Source organism: Arvicanthis niloticus, chromosome 12, assembly GCF_011762505.2.
Source record: "Arvicanthis niloticus isolate mArvNil1 chromosome 12, mArvNil1.pat.X, whole genome shotgun sequence".
Classification (NCBI taxonomy): Eukaryota; Metazoa; Chordata; class Mammalia; order Rodentia; family Muridae; genus Arvicanthis; species Arvicanthis niloticus.
Genome location: NC_047669.1, coordinates 3,994,836 through 4,016,159, shown reverse-complemented (window position 1 = coordinate 4,016,159; position 21,324 = coordinate 3,994,836). Strand labels below are relative to the sequence as shown.

The following is a 21,324-nucleotide window of genomic DNA, read 5'->3' as shown; positions in this document are numbered from 1 at the left end:
TCACTGTGGCCTTGACACTCAATGACCCATGCTCATTTCAGGGTCTGAGTAGAACTCAGAGTCAGAGCCAGCCACACCCATGAAAGGTTCTCACTTCTGTGCTCTTAACCTCGGCTTCTGGCCCTTACCTACCCAGTCTTTTCCACTTGCAGCCCCAAAGCCCCCTGCACAGGACTAGAGGACCCTGCAGACACTGGATGAGTGTTCCTGGGGTTTTGCAGGCATTCCTGGGGCAGGACTCTGACCAGTCCTCTCATCTCCTTCCCAGGACCTAGGGTGTGGCCTAGGCATTAACTCTCCTTTGCTCTGAGAGGCAAGGTGACACTTGGCTCTGAGTCATGGCCTGGGACCTTCCAGCTGTCCTTAGACTCATAGCCAGAGGGGCAGATGAGGGATGCAGTGGTCTGTGTGATCACATCACCCTGGGGCCAGAAGGTAGGGGCTGCTAGGCCTCCATTCCTGGCAAAGTAGACATGAGCTTTGGTGAGCTGTGTGACCTTCTCGGCCACTCCGAAGGGAGTGGAGGGTGCAGAACAAGCTGGGAGCTGGGTCCTGGGACCATGGTGTGGGCAAAAGAAGGGCTTAGAACTAGGCATGCTGGGTCATGCTTGTATATATCAGGACTGATAATGCAGGAGGATTGCTATGAGTTTAAGGCCAACCTAGTATACCCAGCAAAATCCTGTGTCCATGTCTTAGCCCATAAAGAGGGCACTAGGTGGATTGGGTCCTTGAGGTCTTCTAGAAATTCCCAATTCCAAAAGTTAAAGCTCTGGGAGGTAAGGTAAATCTTGGGGTGCCCAGTACTGGATATGGCCTTTATGCTCCCAGGATGTATATAGTGACAGGCCATTTGTCCCTCTCTTCTGTGGTCACTCTCTGGACGCCACTACTCACATTTTTAACTTTAATAACCAAAAGGTAACAAGAGTGCTAAAGACAACCCTCGTGGAGGACACACAGTCCCAATAGATAGCCATCATTCCAGGATGCTGGGGACTCTGAGGCCTTATACTGCGAGATGGCATGCTGACCACCATGCTTCCTGTATGCCAAGAGTTTGCTGAGTCAGATTTCTTGTTACTTCAAGCTGGACCATGGTGTCCAGAAAGTCAGCATGAATGGGCTGCCTGGTGGTCAGTACCAAGTCACCTTACTGGGGCCAATACCTGGGTTCTTGTCTTTTCCTGTTCTATTCTTTCTGACTCTACTCTTGATAGATACTCGCCTACCTGTCAGCGCAGGCATCAGTGACAGGCTATAAACTCCAAAGTGGGGCTGGATACTTTGTACCTGCTCTGTTGCTTCCCTGGCACAAGTTTCAGCCTGGTGGACTCTTCAATTTCTTCCTTCCTAGCCCACTATTTATATGCATCCTGATGACATAAGGACTGTCAGGTTAAAGTGGGACTGTGAACAAATGAGAGGTCACTTTAAGCTGCCAAAAGCGGGCCCCTGGCTCCAATGCGGTGGCAGGCAGAGCAGGAGTAGAATGCAGTTCTTAGACTTGTCACCAGATGGTGCCTCAACCCTGCACCAGGCACAGATGCTTGGGATCCAGCACCAGGGCAGACAGGCTAAGAAGAAATTGAAGAGTCCACCAGGCCAAAACTTGTGCCAGGGAAGCAACAGAGCAGGTACAAAGCATGCAGCCCCACTTGGATCTGTGGTTTCCATGAGGGGTAGCCACGTGGGCACAGCTCTCACTGGCTTGAAGCTGCTTCTTTCTCTACTGCTTAGTACAGTGAGATCCTGTCTCCATGTCTTAGCCCCGCAAAGAGGGCACTGGTTGGGCTGAGTCTCCAAGGTCTTCTGAGAATTCTCAATTCCAGAGGTTAAAGCTCTGGGAGGAAAACTTAGTTTGAAGCAAATTATCCTAGACTTTCCCAGCACTGTGCAACAGTATTCCATCTGTCACAGGGCAGTCACAGCTAGGATAAGGAATCCCAGAGCTATGTGATCAGGGCCAGTCAGGATGGTCCTGGCCAGCATATGGAACTTGCTGTAATACCAGATCTTTGACACATTGGCTGAGAGTAGCCCAGGGGCTCCAAGCTGTTCTCCTCTAGGAGGGTGGGGACCACCTGCCAGTGGCATCCAGTGCCGGGACTCTGCTTTTGGTCTGGCTTAGAGAACCTGGAGGCTGGGCCTGGAGTGAGCACAGTGCTCAAAGCTGTGTCTGACAAGGCATATACATGTTTCCTTGTGGGCTGGGGACAGGCCTTTGTGGAGGAGATTTAGTGTAGAGCCCAGAGCCCAACCTGACGTTTTCCTGCCCTTTATCAGGACTTTCAGCCTTGCCCCTCTCAGCCCAGGTGACCAGGCCTTGGCTGATGTCATCAGGTTCTGGGCAAGGCTTATCCCAATCCATAGGGCCGGGACAAAAGTCTGGGCTCTGTCCTCCTGAGATGGAGTGGGAGTATAAGGCAAGCCCATCTTTGTCTCCGAGTAAGATGCCCCTGCCATCCATGGACTCTAGTATATCTGTGCCCTATGATGTGGTGCTCTCATGGCTCCTCATCCCAGCATGGTGTTAGTGACAGGAAGTAGACAGGCTTCTCGCTGTCGTCTGACCATGAGACTCCTTCAGAGCCTCCAGGTGAGCCTTTGGGTGACAGAGTTTTGTCAAGATGAGGAAGCCCTGAGTAAAGAGAGGGTGATGGAGGGGAGGCACATTTGCTCGCGTGGCACAACCAGCCTCTCAAGAGTGCTACCTATGTGGTAACTCCCTGTTGCACTTCCCACCTTTTCCACCAGAGGGCACTACCTAAAGGCCTCCCTGCCCACTGCATATGAGGAAGCACAGCTTTCCCAGTGAGAGTTCCATGCTCCTGGTGACTCCAGCCTTTGAGAGTCTGTCTGGATGGCCAAGATGGGAGGCTGCTTTTTAAGCCATTCTTCCTCCCATCTAGATAGCAAACCATCTGTCCATGCCGTGGCCCCCGCCTCCTCTCTTGCCTCTGGGGGGCTTCTCTCTTTGCCCCAATTTAAAGCTGGTTCTCTCTTTGCCCCAATTTAAAGCTGGTTCTGTTGAGCACAGCTGTCAAGTGGATAAAATTTATCCTGAGTCTGGAGCCTACAGCCTCTCTTCCCTCAGCCAGCAAGAGTTGTGCAAGTTTACCCTCCAGCACAGTGCCCACCACTGCTGCAAACCCTCTCAACAATCCGCTAAGCACCCACTTCCTCACCTTCACCCAGTTCACATTCCCGTCATCTGAGTGGGAGCACCCCACCTAGTCCATCTGGCCACTCCTGAGTGGGAGCACCCTCAGCAGCCTCATCTCTTCCTAGTCCACCTTTCCTCTCCTGAGTGGGTGGGAGCACCCTCAGCAGCCTCATCTCTTCCTAGTCCACCTTTCCTCTCCTGAGTGGGTGGGAGCACCCTCAGCAGCCTCATCTCTTCCTAGTCCACCTTTCCTCTCCTGAGTGGGTGGGAGCACCCTCAGCAGCCTCATCTCTTCCTAGTCCACCTTTCCTCTCCTGAGTGGGTGGGAGCACCCTCAGCAGCCTCATCTCTTCCTAGTCCACCTTTCCTCTCCTGAGTGGGTGGGAGCACCCTCAGCAGTCGCTCAGCTGCCTGACTTTGAGACATTTGGGCCTGGCTGCCCTTAACCAAAGGGAAGGTATGAGAGTAAATTCTGGTCTTGTTATGCTGTGTGTGAGCCTCTTCCACCTTCTCCGCCCCCACTTTCTGGCCCTGTTCCTCACCGCTCACACACATCTTGCTCACTGTCCTCCTCAACGTACTGCCCTCCTACCTGCAGCTCCCACCTCTGCCTGGATCCCCGACCTCACTTCCTCCAGCTCCCTGGGCCATCCTCCCTAGAAAGCTTCTGGGCCAGAGCCCTTGTATTTTGGAGGGAGCATGGGCTACAGTGGTCCTCCTGCTGCTCCCCCCCAACCTCACCCAACCAGACAGCTGAGGAGCTAGCTACCCCACAACCCACCCACCCCGTGGCTGGCTGGTGGCTGTCTCAGTAGTCAGGAGAAGCCATCAGGCCTCCCAGGAGGCAGCATCTTCTCACTGAAGCCTGTATCAGTGACAAAGGACACTATCAGTTCCTCGTTCATGTGCCAGAAGCGGCTTGCAATATGAGAGAGATGTTTAATTTATCTCAGGAACTAGGCACGAGTTATAAAAATGGTAATTTCTTGAAGATTCAATTACGTGTTTTCATTGTTACCCCAGTAATCAAGGAAACGATTTTTAATGATGGCTGGAAGATGGTGCCAATCTCGGAGGGAGGGTGGTGCAGGCTGGTGATTAAGGACCAGAAGGACAATGTCTATAGACCAGTGGGGCCAAACTACCCCATGTATGGCAGTCCCTGCAGCCATCTGGGTTCTCGGTCTCCCCACCTGCCAGTGAGCCCACCTCTGGAGAACATCAATCATCTATCTTCTGGGGCCTCTGCAGGAGCAATCAGGGGCTCCTCAGGGAGGGGCTGGGACCTGATCTCTGCACCCCCAAGTGACGTCTCAGCTCTAAATAATGTCTCCAGGATTACCATTGCTGGCAGCCAACAGTACCAGGTGATTGGAAAAGGGGTTTTATGGCCTCTTGGGTAAAATTGAACTTGCATCTGACGTGTGTTCCCAAGATGGGATTTTCCTCCCTGGCAAATGAGGCACGTTCACACTAATTACCAAAGCCGCTCCAGGCCACTCATCACACTCAGTGGGCAGGCACTCATTGAGGCTGAGCCTGTGCCACCCAGGGGTCAGGGCTTAGTCATCTGCGGGAGTCCAAATCTCTCGATGACCTTGCGGCTAGAGGAGGGGACAGTGTAGTCAGGAAAGGAGAGAGGAGGGAATGCACAGGGTAGTCTGACAGAGCACACCAGGGAAGACACATTTGAGACTCCAGGCTGCTGGGGCTGCTGGGTCTCACTGGGAGCCCTGGACATGCTACAGCAGGATCTGGAGTCTTAAGCTGAGGGTGGACTGGGTACACTTCTTTTGGGTCCTCCTGCCTGGTCTCCAGGCTGCTCTGGCTCTAGCTCCCTTAATCCAGTGGCAGGTTCAGTTCTACAGGAACATACCCTGCCTCCAGCCTGCTTTCGTGGGCTTTGTTGTCATACTATCAGGGGGCATGGGGACACAAAGCTACCTCCAGGTAATCAGGGAGAGGCATGTGGGCTTGGGTCCAGGTCTGGGGAAGGAAGACATGCCTATCCATAGAGACTCAGAGACACAGCCATTACCACCAACCCTCCCTCCGTCCCCAACCTGGGGTAACTGCTGTCATCATCCACGTCACAGGCTCAGAGATGCCCAGGTTTTATCTGGGGCCACACTGGCAATGAACAAGAGTGGGTTACTATGGGCATCATTGTGGGTGTGTGCCATGCCACTCAAGGATGTAAGGGAATGGTCCTCTAAGGCTGCTAGGCAAATGGATTTTGTCTTGTTTTTTGAGACAGACTTTTTCTCTGTAGCCCTGGCTGTCCTGGAACTTGCTCTGTAGATCAGGCTGGCCTCCAACTCAGAGATCTGCCTTTCTCTGGGTACTGGGATTAAAGGTGTCTACCACCACTGGCTCCCTGCAAAGTTTGACTACCAGCTTCCAGTGAGCCTGACAAGAGGGACAGGAGGGATGGCTCCCATGTCCCGAAAAGGACCTTCCCAGGGTAATTACCTTCTGTTCACTGCAGTAAGGACTAGCTTATCTTCACTTTCCAATAATTGTGCTTATTTACTTTTAACCAAGATTAAATGTTCTTTTAAAGCTCAAGACATACTAACTGCCCTGTCACAATCTGTCAGAGCTCTGTTCGCCCTCCCTGCAGGAGCAGACAGTAAGACAGGAGAAGGCCGGTTGAGCCATGCTGGGAGGCAGAGGATGCACTTGTCTGGAATGCTGGGTCTTTAGTGAATCCATCTTTACCATGACAGCCGTGGCCATGAACATACCCTGCCTCACCACGAAACCTTCATCCCTTCCACCACTGCCCTGACCTCCACGGTCCTCACCATCCATCTCAACGATCTCTGCCTGCATCACCACCACCATCACCACCTCATCTGTTACCATCCCTACCACCGCAACCTCCACCATCACTTTTTGCTGTTGCTGTTGTTAGATGCAGTGTCGATGTGTAGCCCTGGCTGTCCTGGAACTCACTATGTTAGATCAGGCTGACCTTGAACATACAGAGATCATCCTGCCTCTGCCTCCTAAATTCTAGGCTTAATTTCATTCACCACCACACTCAGCTCACCTTGATTATCACCGTTCCATCACCACCACCATTGTTAGCATCGGCACCGCTGCACCACCACACCATCAACTGCTGTCACCACCACCTCCACTACGACAGCATCTACCGTCACCACCATTATACCCCCACCTCTGTCACTACCATTTCCTCTACCACTTCAGTCACCTCTACTTGTATCATAGCCATCACGGTCACCACCACCATCCCTACCATCCCCACCTCCATTTCCCTTACCACCACCACCTTAGAGTGATCAGCATCCCCCTCCTCTTCCCATCGTATCTCCATGTTGACAAGTCCACGCTCAGTTTGAGGCTTGCGGTCGCTCCTGTATAGGAGCTTCCATGACACTGCAGTTGACGGGCGTGTAACAGAGCCATTCCTGGGAGGAGGTAAAGCAAGGAGGACACAGGACAAGAACTGACTATGAGAGACATTCCATGTTCCTTCTGCCTCAGTCTAATGAGCTTCTGCGCTTCCTCTCCCCCCTCCTTCCTCCTCTTCCTCTATCTTCTCCTCTTTCTCTTCCTCCCTCTTCTTTTTCCTTCTTCCTTTGAGACAGGTATCAATCACTCTGTAGCTTAGCCTAGGCCTTCATACGTAGCTGAGGCTGATCTCAAACTTGCAGCAATCCTCCTGCCTCAGACTCCTGAGTGCTGGAATTACGAGCATGTGCAACCATGCCTGACAACTCTGACCGAGCTTCTGTTACTGACCAGGTTGGGGCAGAAGTTGTGGGTGAGGAATGGGCCAAAGCAGTCTGATTTCTCTCACTGCCCTGCACCCGCTGGCTGGGTTTATCACCTTCATGGCCCCTCCAGAAGGATAGGATCCTGGGGAGGGGCCCAGTTGTTCCTTGAGCCTTCACTGCACGAGCTCACACGGGAAGGCACTCAGAGCCCCACTGCTGGCCCTGAGCTTTACTCTTTTGTTAGACAGTGCTCATAGGTAGTAGGCCACTGGTGCCACAGGGCCAGGACACTCTTGGGTGGCCACCAGATGTGTTGTGGGCTGATGTCATGGGGTCCTTTCTGAGTCATCTCAAGGGGGACGGGGAAAGTGAGCAGGTGGCTGGACCTCCTGTGGTGGTAAGCCACTGCTACCAAGCAACGTCTCCTCTTGGTGCTGAATGTCCCACTGGGCTTCTTAGCCCATAGGCTGCTGGCACAGTGTGCCCTAGTCTTGCAGTGCTGGCCTGGGCACACAGAGATGGGCAGCCCTGGAAGTCATGTCTGTGCTGGGGGACACTGGGGACTGGGACACAGGGCTGTGGATGGCACCGCTCCAGTGATGGGTATTTTGCTGTCTCTCACTCTGGCTTGCACTGGGCCCAGGTGCCTGAGTACAACACAGTTCTGGGGAGTGGAGGACTTGAGGTTTCAAGGAAGGGACTGGCACTAGGGTTCAGGTACCCCAGAACCCTGCTGGGGCCAAAAACTGGGGACTCAGCCATGTAGACACCCAGTCAGGTGGCTCTACCTTACTATACCTGAGCTGCACTAAGTTTCTCTTATGTTTGGGAAATATTATTAACAATTAAAAATCTTAAATCTTGGTGACATTCCCGGTGGCCAGATAATTAATACAAGAGCAGGTAATAATTACTCAATGATTAATAATGGCAGTTAATAGTTTTCTAAGTAATTATAAAAGAGAAAGTTAAATGAATGCCTATCAGAGTTGCTAATACTCTGAGCAGTGCGGGCACCTTGGTGCTGCTGTGTGGTGAGACAGCTTCCTGACCACATTCGCTTCTAGGCCGTAAGCCAGGGTTAGCTGTGATTCACACCTGGAGGGTGAGATAGCACACCTGTGCCCAGAAAGTTAGTTTTGAGCTACATGGAGAAGCCCGTGTCTTTCTTTCCTTGTCTTTCTTGGCTGTATGTGGCCATGGGGTAGGCTCAATGAATCCTTATGGGCATCTTGAATGTCAAGGCTAATAGACTGGTTCATCTTCAGACATTCATGGCTGCTCCCTGATCCTCCCACTGGCATAACCCTTCTAATTCCTGCCATGCTCTGAGAACTGTCCCAGGGCCATTCTACCCACCATTTCTCACTAACATGTCAACAGTTGCCCAGTGTTGCTCTGCTCCTATGAGCTTGTAGCCAGTGTGTTGATCCATTGGAAGCCTTCACGTGCTAGGAGAGGAGGAGGGCAGCTCCGGTTAGAGGGCATGCACCCTGTACTTTGTCTCTGCTGCTTCTGCCAGTCCTGGACAATGTCTTGGAGTCTTCCAGGAGCCCATATAGGGATAGAATCTGGGATATGGAGCCCCTCATGCAGGAGGGTCTCTCTCGCCCTGGCTGGTCAGACATTGCTGTGAAGTCAATCCCCTCAATCCCCTCCCCCACCAGACTCTGAGCAGGGCCATCCCTAGTCACCCACCATACTTCCAAAAGGACTGAAAGCCACTGTCTGCAGCCAGTGTCATTATGGATCCAGAATGGACTGGCTATCTCTGGACATGGGGATTAAGGAACCAGACTTTATACTCCAGGGACACTGGGTACTTACCTATGATGCCTCAGAGGGGAGAAGGTGAATGGTGCATGGCTTCTGGACCACAAAGGGTCAACTCTTCAGTCCTCCTGGGATCCAACTCAAGATGGCTCCATCAATATTCACATAAAGAGTGAGCAGGGTATCCCAGAAGCCATGGCACTGTCTCAACAGAGTAGTAATGACAACTTGGGCAGAGTCACAGACGGGACAGAAATCAGGAGGTAGGTGTAGAAGCTCATTCCAATTTCAAAGAAGAGACTGTCCCCTGGGAAGGGAGCCCTCCATGTCCCCATGCAGCAGGAAGGGCACTTATGGTCCCTGTTCCAGCCATCACTCCTACTGTAAAGACTCATCAGGAAACAGCCCCTGGTGGTAAAGGTCTACAATCACCTCCTCTCTAGCTCAGAGGCCACCACTGCTGTAGCAATGGAAGCTGTGGGGGCAACCCTGGTACCCTGTGATGGGCACATCAGGGTAGAAGGAGAGGAGGCTAGGCTGCTCCTGCAAGCCTAGTTTTTCAGGGTTTATTTTTTGTCAAATCAGAAAAGACACTGCTGGAGAAATAGAGGGCCTGGGGTGGTGACACTGTCTTTCAGCACAGACAGTTTCCACAAGCAAGACAGTATGGGCATAAGCCTGGCCCAGATTCACCATTTGGTTGAAATACCAGTTCTTTTTCTCTGCCACATATAAGGTCACACATGGATGGATAAGTAGGCCTGAGGGGGCAGAGCTACCGAACGTTTAGAGGATGAATCCTAGGTCTCTCTAGCACTTGCTCCCTGATCCTCCTGCCTCAAATTCAGGCCCTGGCATCCTTGGCAGGAATCATTTCAGCCAGTATTCCCTCATCAGCAATGGCTCAGTTCCAGGGTCTGGGGCTCAGAGGAGGTGGTAGGAGGGATGCTGGCTCCCTGGAGCCTGACTGCCCATGAAGCTTCTGATGGCCCCACCCCAATGTGCAGATGTCCTTCTCCTAGAGTTCCCAGTGCCCTTGGCTCTGAGCCTGTGGGTGGCATAGTGGTTCCACTCTCCATCTTCCCTTGCACAACACCGACAGGCCAGATGAGCCTCTGCCGTCTGCTGGGGACCCGGGGTATCCCCGACCCAGAGGCTGGGAAGAGACCTGGTCCTAGTTCTTGCTCTAGATTGGCGCCATCTAGATTGAGGTCAGGACTATACTGGGAGTATGAAGCTGGGAGGAGAGGTTCAGAGAAGTCTCCAGTGCAAAGTTCAGGCAGAAGGGATTTGGATGCTCCTACCATGTGCTTTGCCTTCTGTCTATAAAGGGAGGAGCCACCATCATAGGTACTGAGGCTTGAGTTACCAAGGGTCCTAAACTCAGCCAGTCAGGTGGCTGCTCCCTCATAACCACCGTATTACTGCTGAATGAGACTGTGCCCAGGCCCACCCTTCATCCCAGCATTCCCTCCAAAGTCCTGACGCCTCCCCCACACTCTTCCCCAGGGATCTGGGGAGGCTAAGTGATTTAGTGGCCTGCCTAGTTAGACCTCCTCATTAATAACACATTTCGGCTAACAGCCTTCTCCTCCATGTCATTAACTGAGCCCTCCAGCTGTGGGGAGAGGGACACTCATGCGTGAGGCAGTGCTGCCCGCATATGGGGTCAGGGACCATCAAGGCTCCTAGGAGCAACACAAGAAGATAGGAGTAGGTGGGAGAGCAACTGCCTGCATACTAGACCCCAAGGACAGCTGAGAGCTGGGAAGGAAAGAGTCCATGAGTCCCTCCTCAGCCTATCGATGCTCAGCTGTGATAACTGAAATCAGGGCTGTGCTGGGGGGCATGAAGCTGGGGGGCAGAGAAGGCTATAGTGCAAGGTTCAGGCAGGAGGGATTTGAACAGCAAGTCCCTGGTGGCCCCAAGAGTGACAGAAGGGAACAGATGTGGCAATGTTCCAGATGCCTCAAAGGAACGTCTTGGTGGGCAGCTTTGTTTCAGGGGCAAATCCTCCCTCAGGCGATTTCTCTCAGGAGCAGCTAATCCGGACCCTAACCCAACCACTGGTGCAGAGATTCCTGTCTCATTGGGCCTGAGGACATGGACCTTCCTGGGGACTGTGGGAAAGTTCTAGATCCGGTCCCAGGAAGCCTTGGTGGGACGAATTCAGTTCTCATCATCCCTTTGTAGCTGACCAAGAGGAGATCTCCACAGGGCAGAGCCGCAAAACTCCTAAGACTTAATTAAAATCAATCTCAAATTACTCACACAACATTGATTATTGCCTCCGCCGGTGGAGAAAATATCTTCTTGGGAAGCGCCCATCCCACAGCATCCATGTTTGCCCCAGCATAGGGAGTGTAGGGATTTGCCAAACCTCGAGGCTGGCCAGTGTCCCTGAGCAACTACCTCCTAGCTGAGACCTAGGGCTTTGCAGAAAAGGCTGGAACCCCACCCCCAGCCCCCTGAAGTGCTGGGAGTTTGGTGGCATTCTTACTGGCTTTTGACAGCTCTTCACTGCCCCATCTGGCTTTGAACTTGCTATGCAGCTGAAGATGGCTTTGAGCTGATCTTCCTGCCTCGGCCTCCTTTGTGCTGGATGTCCCACTGCCCGGGTGTTGGCAGTGCTCTTGACATGTGAGTCTGAGGGTGGCTGATGTCACGTATGCTCCACGGATCTCCCTGCCACTGTGTGGTTGAATCTGTGTAGAGGCTGCAGTGGTGACCATGCCTGCCAGCCCCAGGCTTACCAGGGTTGTAGGACCCCATCAGACTTGAGGAAGCTCCTGAAGGGGGAAACAGCTCAGGGTGGTAGTGGCCCTCTGTTCCTGTAGACTTTGGGGACCCAGTGGGTAGCCACTGTTAGTAACCACTGTGTATGAAGTAGCCTTTGGGTCAGTCCCCTCAGTTACAGTTCAGCAGCAGCGGAGGTGGCCCATCTGGGAGGAAGGGCCGAAGTTCAGGAATAGCAGAGCTTCACACCCATAGGCCAGCTCATTTGCTCTTAAAGCCACATAAGAACTTCTCCTGAGCGCAGCAAATGCTAGATCCTTGGGTGGGTTTGTTTGCTCATTATCATGGAGGGACAAGAGCTCAGTGGGTCTAAAGAGAACCAGGTACAGAGGACAGATGGGAGCAGGGCTTCTTCCCTGCTAGGCCCGCTGTGGCACCTCTGGCTTTGAGGCCTTTCTTGTCTTATCTCCTGTGACCTTTGCCCTTCACTGCAGTCTCCAGCTGCTTCTGGGGCCCTTGTGCCCCTGGGGGCAGCTTTCTCTGTGTGGGTAGATGAAGGGAACGAGGAAGGCTTTGTCCTACCTGCCTGTTGCAGAAGGTGTTGGTAACCACTGTGCTGACTGCTATAGACACATAGACCCCCCAGGATGACACTGGTGATGCTGAGGGCCTCCCCTCTGCTCCTAAGCTCAGCTCTCCTTTCAGGTAGGTCTGTGTTGTGCTGAGTCTTTTGCTATTTTAATTAATGTACTGCTTTCCAGTGCCTAATTAAACTGCAGTTCCTCCATGTCCAATAGCTGAACGTCCCATTAGATACAAGTTAATGCAACCGTCGCAGCGGCAGTAGAAGGAGCTTGTCACATCCCCAAGGAGGGACACAAATGCACCCAGGGGATGGCACAGCTCAAGTGTGGCTGCATAAGGACATGGATCCCCCCCGCCCCCCGGGGACCCTCAGTAGACTAGTAGCCAAGGACTATGAGCCTGCAAGGCTCCTTTGGCTTCTGGGTCTCCACCTGGTGGCTCCTGCTGGTGCTGACCATTCTGATTCCATGAGAAAACCACACCACCTTCAGAAAAGTTTGAAATTGCAGAAATTAGAGATAAGCAAGAAAGGCCCTCCAGTCTAGAAGTGAGCTGTCCAGTGCCTTGCCTTGGGGTACTATGAGGCTGGAAGTAGTTCTCCACTTGCTGTAGAGGCTGGGAGAGGACCCTTGGGTGGCAGCAAGCACAGGAGCCATGCTGTAGAACCCTGGGTCCCTCATCAATCAGCAGCTCCTGGTTGGGGTATGTGCAGGGAGCTGACTGGGGTTGGGGGCATAGCATCTCCCGCTATGCATGATAGCCAGAGATTAGGTTGCCCCTTCTGGCCCTTAGGAGACGAGAGGTGGTTCTAGTTGGTTGGTCACCCAGAGTCCTGAGTCAGTCCCTTGGAGTAGCAAGGGCTGACCACCTGCGAAGGCCCTTCCTTTGTTCTGGCAGGTATTTGACCCCTGTCTTAGCTTTCCACACTGAGCTGCCCACTCAATGGGAGGCAGGGGAATCCTACTCAGAGACTATTTCAAGCTGGTGCTTGCTGTGGGCCCAGGCAAAACCTGTCTGTACTGGAACCTCAAAGCTGGGGTGGACATTAAGCCATTGGGCCCTGTTTTCTCTTGCTTGCTTATGTCCCTATCTTTGGTTTACCGTGGCCCTTTTGTACCCCAGTGTCCTGTCCAGTTACAACAAGCTAATACCTTCTTAGGAGAAGGTAATGGATCCCACAACCTCTAGGTGCTTCAGAATGCAACTTGGCTTGGCATTTGTAGGGGGCAAGAGTGTGCTGCACTCCTACCCTGGAGGAGGCCACGTCCCTAAAGCCCTGCTTAGGCCACTGCACTCTGAGATGCTGTAGTTCTGCAGCTGTAGCTACAAAGACTAAGTCTCCACTGAGACTTCTTAGGCCAGATGGCATGGAGGGCTGAGTGTAAGGAAGGGTCCTCCCAGAGTGGCTCTGCCCACAGTGCCATCCACTGAGGCAGATGGGTGCAACTTGATCAGGACCAAGATGACAGGTTCCAGCTGTCCTAAAGCTCTGTCTTCCTGGGGCTATGCCATGTGTCACATGTGTCCTCTCACACCCAGGTGGCACATGGAACTCTCTGTCCTGCTTGAGTGTCCAGTTATGGATAGTACATGATCCGGCCTAATGGGGGATGGGAGTGCAGGCTCCTTGCCTCCTGGGCCACAGCCTGGCTGTGTTATTTCTCACAATGGGCCAGTACAGATGGCAGGCGTGGACCTCAGCGTGCACTTACCCTGGTGCTTCCCTGGGAGTGTGGCCCCAGAGCTGAGACACTGGCTTCCTGTCATCATGCCACAGTACACAAGCTTGGGGACCTTGGGCAGGAGGATCTCCCTTTGCAGCAGAGGGTGGAGGGGCAAAGGGAGCATTGGTGGGCAGTGTGAAGGTGAGAGGGGGCTGGCTGGGTGGTCACTGGGAAGGTGTCTGGAAATGGTGACAAAGTGCTGGGTCATTGTCAGCTTGCTTACTGATCAAATCTCTTCTGCTTGCCTCAGTTGGGGCCACCATGTGTCATGAGAGTCTTTTTTTTTTTTTCTCACACCCTGACCTCTTGGGAGGAAGTAGTGAGCCCCAAGTTTATTAAACTCCCATCAACATTAGGAAGGGCGACCCCGACTAAGACATCGTCGCTCTGGGACACTTGGCTGGTCCTCCTATTTGATCCCGAGATGGCTCTGCTCTTCACTCCCACACTGCAGCATCTGTACTGAGCCTGTCCTAGAGAGGTGACACAGGGCCACCGAAGGTGAATCTGTGCCGTAAGCCTTCGTTCCCCTTGGACCCAAGGCCGCAGATGGCAGTGACCTTCAGTATCCCAAACATAAATCCTGCCCTCTGCTTCTTATCCTCAGCCCACGTGACTACGTGAGGTAGGTAGGCCATGCAGAGAAGGAGCTGCTGGGTCTCTGTAGCCTTCAGGCCAAGGCTGTGCACAAACAGCCTGCGTGCCCGCACAGGGTCCCTTGTACCTCGCAGACAGCATGGATAGCAGAAGTGCTTCTCCATCCTTCCTGGGCTCCAACCCTCAGGCAGTGGTGGACCTGATCATCAGCACTACTTTCTCTCTTCCTGGCTACACCCTCAAAGCTTATGAGGAGGCAACCGTGTGCTGAGGCTCCGTGTCTGAGAGAAGGGCCTTTGTTGGGCAGTTCTGAGGGTACAACAAAAGCCAGGCAGGGTCTGACTCAAGCTGTGTTTCCATGTCAGACCCCTTCTAGTGTCGGTGAGTCAGAGAGGTTGGTGACAAGTGTGCTAAGTCTGACTCCATAGAGCCCCTGAAATCCTCCTCAGGACACCCCACAATGTGAGTGGTCCCTTACATGTTGGCCCAGGCTTCACCCGACTGTCAGCTTGGAGAGACATTATGCCCTGAGAGCAGTTGGGGTTGGGCGGCTCTCCGAGTCACACAGGCCCAGACCGGCAGGCTGAGGGAGGCTCAGGGCCCACCCTCCGTCTCCCATTGTTTCAACAGCAGCCGAGGAGAAAACAAGGACTTTACGGCTGTCACAAATATTTCATCCCACACGTTTTACAGTCCACAACCGCTGAGAGTGCTGGGCTCCTGTTGGAGCTGGAAGATTCATAAAATGCATGTGAATTTTTATGTCCAATTATTCTAGGTCTCCCACTCAGGGCGCAAGAGCTGCCCTGTCTGCATTCCAGTCCCCAGCCTCTGCCTCTTTAGACCCCCTCTGTGCTCAGTGGAGAAGCTCCCACTCACCCTCCTTAGGGACCCTCAGTACCACTTCGTTTCCCTCCTCCCTCCCGGCCTCTAGGGAGGGAGGCTTCGGTCCACAAGGTGGTGTAAGGGAGATGCTGTGGTCTAGCCTAGAGGACCCCAGATAAGGGCGCCTGTGGGTCTGTGTACCCATCAGGAACTGTCATGGGCTCAGCCTTGTTCTTTGTTAGTTTTCTCCTGAAAAATGGGCTTGTGTTTGCAGTGTTGCACGAGGACCCTTCCGTGCTGCTGAGACCCAGTTCTCTGTGGTCCAGAGGATCTCAGAGGCTGCTTTGGCCCAGGGCAGAAGGTATGTGCTGCCTAAGGTCTGGCTGTGCAGGGGAGGGCAAGAGGGTGTGGTGGGCACCGTGGGAGCACCTCATCGGTTGCAGCCTCACGTCCCTTCATTACGGTGCTTGCAGAAGATGTTCTCTGATTAGTCTGCTGAATTATGAATTAGGTTCCGGGTCCCTGTGCAGCTGTTCCTGGCTTGTCATCCCCACCGCTTTATTTCCCCATCTGCTTATAAAACCAGGAGCGCCGTCCTGCAATAAACACTTCAAGCACTTTTTTTAGGGGCTAATTAATTGTGTTGCATTTCTCCAACACAGTGCACAAGCTGGACCTGCCCTGAATTCCCAATGCAGTTCAGCCTCTGTCAGGGTGCCTAGGGGGAGGGCTGAGCCCAGAGACTGGAACAGGGCACATGGCCTCCCCAGGTGTACTCTCCTCAAAGTCAGCCTGGAAACCCATGCTGGGTGCCTCTCCAAGAATGCAGGTTCTCCCCAGAGGTTCCCATGACCACTGGGCATCCCTTCCACTCATCTGCAATGTGTCCCCTGTTGAGAGGCAGTTCTGTGCTTCCAGCTCTGGCCTCCATGTCTGCTCCTCCTCCATGACTTTCAGCACCTGCCCCTGCTGGAGGGGTCCTGCCCCTGCTCACACGGCTCCTTGCCCAGAGCATCTTCCACCTGCTTCTTCCCAATGGCTGGCTCTCAGAGATTCCCTGAAATTACTCCGGGAGAGGGGTATTGGGGAGTCTTATGTCTGCCCTGCACCCTACGGCAGTTCTCCTCCTGAGAAGACTCAGAATATTCTGGAGCAGGATTCTAGCAGCACTGTTAGTAGAAAAGCAAAAGTCACAATTCCAGAGTGTCACAACAGAGTCGGTACTGATAAAGCTAGTCGGCTGCTGTGTACTGCTCAACACTGGGCCGAGGTGTTTGCTAAGCTGAGCTCAGTGTGGTGCTATGCCAAGGCAGCGAGAGTCAGCAGTGTGGTGCCCACGAGTCTGAAGCTCACTGCTATGTTTTCAGGATCCTCCAGGATGGAGAGGGGACCTGGGAGGCTCTGCGACTTGTGCATGGTGGGGACAGTGGACACCTGTGTGCCACCATGATGCCCTTGGAACTGGGGCAAGGTTCCTCTAGATTCCTCTGGCTTTGTCCTCACAGGCTGAGCTGAGGCAGCTGGGGGTGATCTGTTTAAAGATACTGCAGAGTCACTGAGTGGGCAAGGCTGGGTGCCCATTGGGATGAGGGCTGGTCAGCCGTGGTCACTTGGCTGCAGGGTCAAGAGTGCTGTGAGGAAAGCAGATACTGACTTGTAGGACCTCAAGCTGGCCCTCAGAAGGTCCCAGCTCTGTCCTTGTCCACAGTGCACAGGAATGGCTGAACCCCGACTGTGGGGACTTCCAGAGGCAGGAGCTACTGGGGTCAGTCATGTTTCCTCACTTCTCAGAGGCCTTGCTCGCCAGCTCAGCTCCCAAGCTGGAGGCCCTGTGGGGATCTGGGAGAAGGAACCTTTGTCCTCACTGCTGGCCAGGCCTGAGGCTCCTGAGTTTAGCAACCCTGAGGGTAGGTGCTAGAGAGGTCAAGAGGTCAAGGGCGGGGCCAGGAGTGGGCTGCACCTCCTCTAAAAGAGCTCTGGTCCCTGTAGGCCTCCATGTGGTCCTAATGGTGGAGCACGAGGGAGTCAGAGACATGAGGACAGCCTGCTGCCCTCTCTCACTGTGGCTTCCTCCAAAATGACCCTGGCGTGAGGCTGAGTACGAGAGCCTGTTTGGACACGGTGACACTGGGCAGGGTAGGGTAGACGGTGCTGTGGTGATGACTGGATAGGACACCATGGGTCGCTAGAGTTTGGCTCTTGACTTCTAGTTCTGCATATGGCTGCACGTGCTCACTAGTGACCTCCAAAAGCCTGGGGAGAGTTGGGGGCTGTAAAGGGTCCTCTCATAGTGCCTGTCATATCAGGAGCTGAGCCTAGGCAGGATGTGGGCCTGGGCAGTGCTGGATCCAGGGTGTGGTTTTATCCTAGGAGTGGGAGCTGTTGGAGAGAGGAGTGAGCAGCGCTTCCCTCCTGGACATGGCCTCTGTGGAAGCCCCGCCAGGGGATGGAGGCGGCCGCCTGTTGTAGTACTCCTGTGCCAGCTCTGTTAGAAACACTTTTATGGGCTGTTAATTGTTATGCTTCCGTTTAATTCTGGGTGTCATTGCATGTCAGCCAAGCCCGACAGGCTGGGATTTATGCCTCGAAATTATGGGGCTTGGGTTGTTCAGAGGTAAAACAATTACCCATCAATCAGCCACCAATCGGCCTGAGTTAGGCCTGGCAGCCCTGTTAGCAAGTGTGGGTATCCACAGCCCTGGGAAGACCTTCAAGAAGGACTGACTTTGAGAACAGGTAGGCTGGGCAGGGTCCTGCCCTAGTATGCTTGTCTGTCAGGGCTCAGCTCTAAGAAGGTGGCCTTCCTATGTTCTAACTGTTGGGATCAGTAGCTTAGCCTCTCATATATGTGTTGTGACTGTCATCCCAGGGATGCCGATGGTAACCAGCTCAAAGATGCTGCAGAATTGCAAAGAGGGAGAGGTGACATGCCCTGTATGCTGAGGGGCCCTGGCTACTTTCTGTCAGTCTTCTGCCAGGTCTGGAGTGTCACAAGGAAGAGATAATTACAAAGGGAGTGCTAGGGTCACCAGCTGTGGGGACTATACCACCAGAGCCCCAGTGCCTTTCTATGGGCACAGAGGCAGATGAGGCCTTACTAAGTGGAGAGACAATCCACAAGTAGGGCATTGTCAAGAACAGCCTCTGATAGAAGTTCTGTGCTTAGTCAGGGCTTACTGAACGCGCTGGGGTCCCCGAGAGGTACAGGGGAAGCGGGGACTCTCTGAGTAAAGGACCAAGAAGCCCCAGTCTTCCTTGCTGCACTCCAAACAAACACAGTAGGAACAGGGCCCAGCACCTGCTCTGCAGGTCCAGGCTTCCTCTCCACTAGTTCATGTTCTCAGGTATTAGCTTGCTACCCAGCAGCACCTGCTCTACCATCTATACCTGCACCAGCTGCCCCTGCTCAACTCACCTCCCCACCCCAGCTGCCCCACCTCCCCAGCTGCCCCAGTTGCCCCACCTGCCCATCTCACCTCCCCACCCCAGCTGCCCCACCTCCCCAGCTGCCCCAGTTGCCCCACCTGCCCCTGCTCAACTCACCTCCCCACCCCAGCTGCCCCACCTCCCCAGCTGCCCCAGCTGCCCCACCTGCCCCTGCCCATCTCACCTCCCCATCCCAGCTGCCCCAGCTGATAATATCACTGGGCACAATAAGGCTGTTAATTACTAGGCTGGATGGCACTGTCCACGTGGGCTGGAGTAAAAGTGAACTTCCTCCCAGGCTTATGTCCTCCTGGGGTCGTGTACTGGCAGAGCCATGTTCCTGGGACACGTGTCCTGGGACCCAAGTGAGTCTGCATAGTGTCCTCACAGGCAGCCTCCATTTAGCAGCTGAGCCTCCTACATTTTGTATTGAAGTATTTCCACAGGAGAAAAAAAGTCTTGTTTTCATTTCCTCAGTCACATGCTAATTGGCCCACACTGCTATGAGCAATTACCACAGTCTAGAACTGACTTCAGTCTATTCTAACTTCCTTGAAAGTCAAGGAGCTGTGTGGCTGTGACACCCGTGAATCATTCACACTTCATCTTCCAGTCACTGTCTTTGCTTCCCCACCCTGAATGCCAACCTGCTGGTGGGTGAGACCCTCCAGGGAACTGTGGAGCTGTGGGCGGGGCTTGGTCCCGCCCACATTTTCTTTCAATAGACTTGCCTGGGCCTGAGGAGTAGCTGTTGTCTGCTCTCCCAGTCCCAGCTGGCTGTCCAGGCCAGGCCCAGCATTGTAGTAGGAAATGCTCTCTGAAGCCCGTGCTGGGACTCTTGGGGTAACTGTGGCTTTGATTTTTAGGCAATGCAGGCACCGGGGAGAAGCGGGCTGTACGCTCCAATGAGAGGTGTTGGGTGGTGAGGCCCACCCAGGGCTGCAGTGGACACCTGTCATGGGAGAGGGAAGAGTGGACTTGAGGGAGCATCTGTGGGCTTTTGGCCAGAAAAGACTGGAGCTGGCTGGCTGGCAAAGATCAGCTCGTTCTCCCCAGGGTAGCCCCAGGACTCCCGTCCACAGCTCTTGCACCCACGCCCAGCCCAGCCTCATCCTGCCATGCCTGGGTAGCCACACTGGCATTTGGTATCCGGGGAGCTGCTGACAGTGCGTGTTCTGCCTGCTGACAAAGCATTGCCTATTTGGAAATGTCAGGCTGGCGGTGGCAAGCCCAGCCAGTACCCGACTCCTGACCATGATGCTGGATGAGCTGCAGCCCCAGCAATGGAGCCAGGCAAGCGCTGAGAGGCACTGCTGAGGGTTGAACTCTGGGTGGGCTACAGGCTGTGGGAAAGCAGCGGTTGGCTGGCCCTGCATCTGATGGATGAGAGCTCAGTGACACAGCCTTGGTGGACTGGTGGATGTGGGAGAGCAGTGGTGCACTGGGGACCCTAAGGTATCTGAGGGAGGTTTATTGCCATCAGCTGATTTCCCAGGGGTCCTTGCTGGCAGTGGCCACAGTATCCCAAAGAACTGTGTGGGAGGGGAAGGTGTGATGTGAGCACTGTCTCCGGCCTGCCTGGGCCTGAGCAGAGCTGAGTGACAGGCACATGGAAAACTAGGAGCTGGTGGAGCATCAGTGCTGGATGCTGGCCCAGAGTGAGGGGCACGGCTTCTCTGTTTCTTGTCCTTTGTGCAAGGGTTGGTCTTTGCAGCCCAGATTTGGCTCTCCTGACCTGTCTACTCAACTGGACACAGGGCTCTGTGACCCTCCATGACAGTCAGCTTCCTTGGCTCTGGAAAGCCAGACATTTTGGGCCCTGATTCCTATGAGGACCACCACCCTGCTGTGCCTGGGTCTCACCTTGACTCTGTGTATGGGGACAACCACCTCCCAGCTGAGGAATTGGATTTCCTTATAGCACCAGTTCAGAGACAAGGGGCTTCCAGTTGCCACCCCACACAGTCTTTCCCACCCCTGTTCCTGTGGTCCAGGCTCTCTGGAGTGCTCACAGGAGCCAGTCACCACACGGGACTGGACAAACTTTGGCAGGAACCCGGCAGTGACCCTGGAGGCTCCTCCTCTCTTTGGGGGTGAGGTGGGGCTGGGGGTTGGGGGTAGTGGGATAAGGGGTGGGGGAATGGGGGAATGGAGGATGGGGGTATGGCCCAAGGGACACACCATGGTTGGAGACACAGAGAGAGGGCTGTGTGGTACCTGTGCATGGGGCAAGATTGATTTGGATTCCTGGAAACATGGTGTCTTCTGCTTTACTTTTCCAGTTGCTGTGACATAGTACCTGAGGAGAACAACTTAAAGAAGAAATGTTTTATTTTGGCTCATAGTTTGAGGGTGCGCTCCCCCATGGCAGGGACATGACGGCACAGGAACTGGAGGAGGCAGGCGGGGCTTCCCTCTCCAGCTAAACTCTCTGGACGCTGCACTTACAGACCCCACAATGCTGTTTCCTGCATTGTTTTATTTTTTAAAATATATTTTAGATTTACTCTTTGAGACTTTCATATATGCATATACTATATTTGATTATACTCACTTCTATTCCCTGCTCCAACTTTTTCTAAAACCTACCTCATATCCTCCTCCTGACTTCATGTCCTCTTTGCTTTTGAAAGTTTTATTATTATTTTATGTATATGTGTGTATGCCTGCATGAATGGGTGTACTGGTCCCCTCAGAGGCCATCAGATCCCCTGGGAGTGGAGTTACAGGTGATTGTGAGCTGCCA

At 53.7% G+C, this 21,324-nt stretch overlaps 1 long non-coding RNA gene across 1 annotated transcript; it reads left to right on the top strand.

Annotated features, from left to right (window-relative positions):
* The first annotated feature begins 18,720 nt into the window (after window positions 1–18,720).
* LOC143443997 (uncharacterized) lies at window positions 18,721–21,089 on the top strand. Its single transcript, XR_013113452.1, has 2 exons — window positions 18,721–20,671; window positions 20,861–21,089. It is a non-coding gene; the product is annotated as an uncharacterized LOC143443997 (long non-coding RNA).
* Window positions 21,090–21,324: the final 235 nt, after the last annotated feature.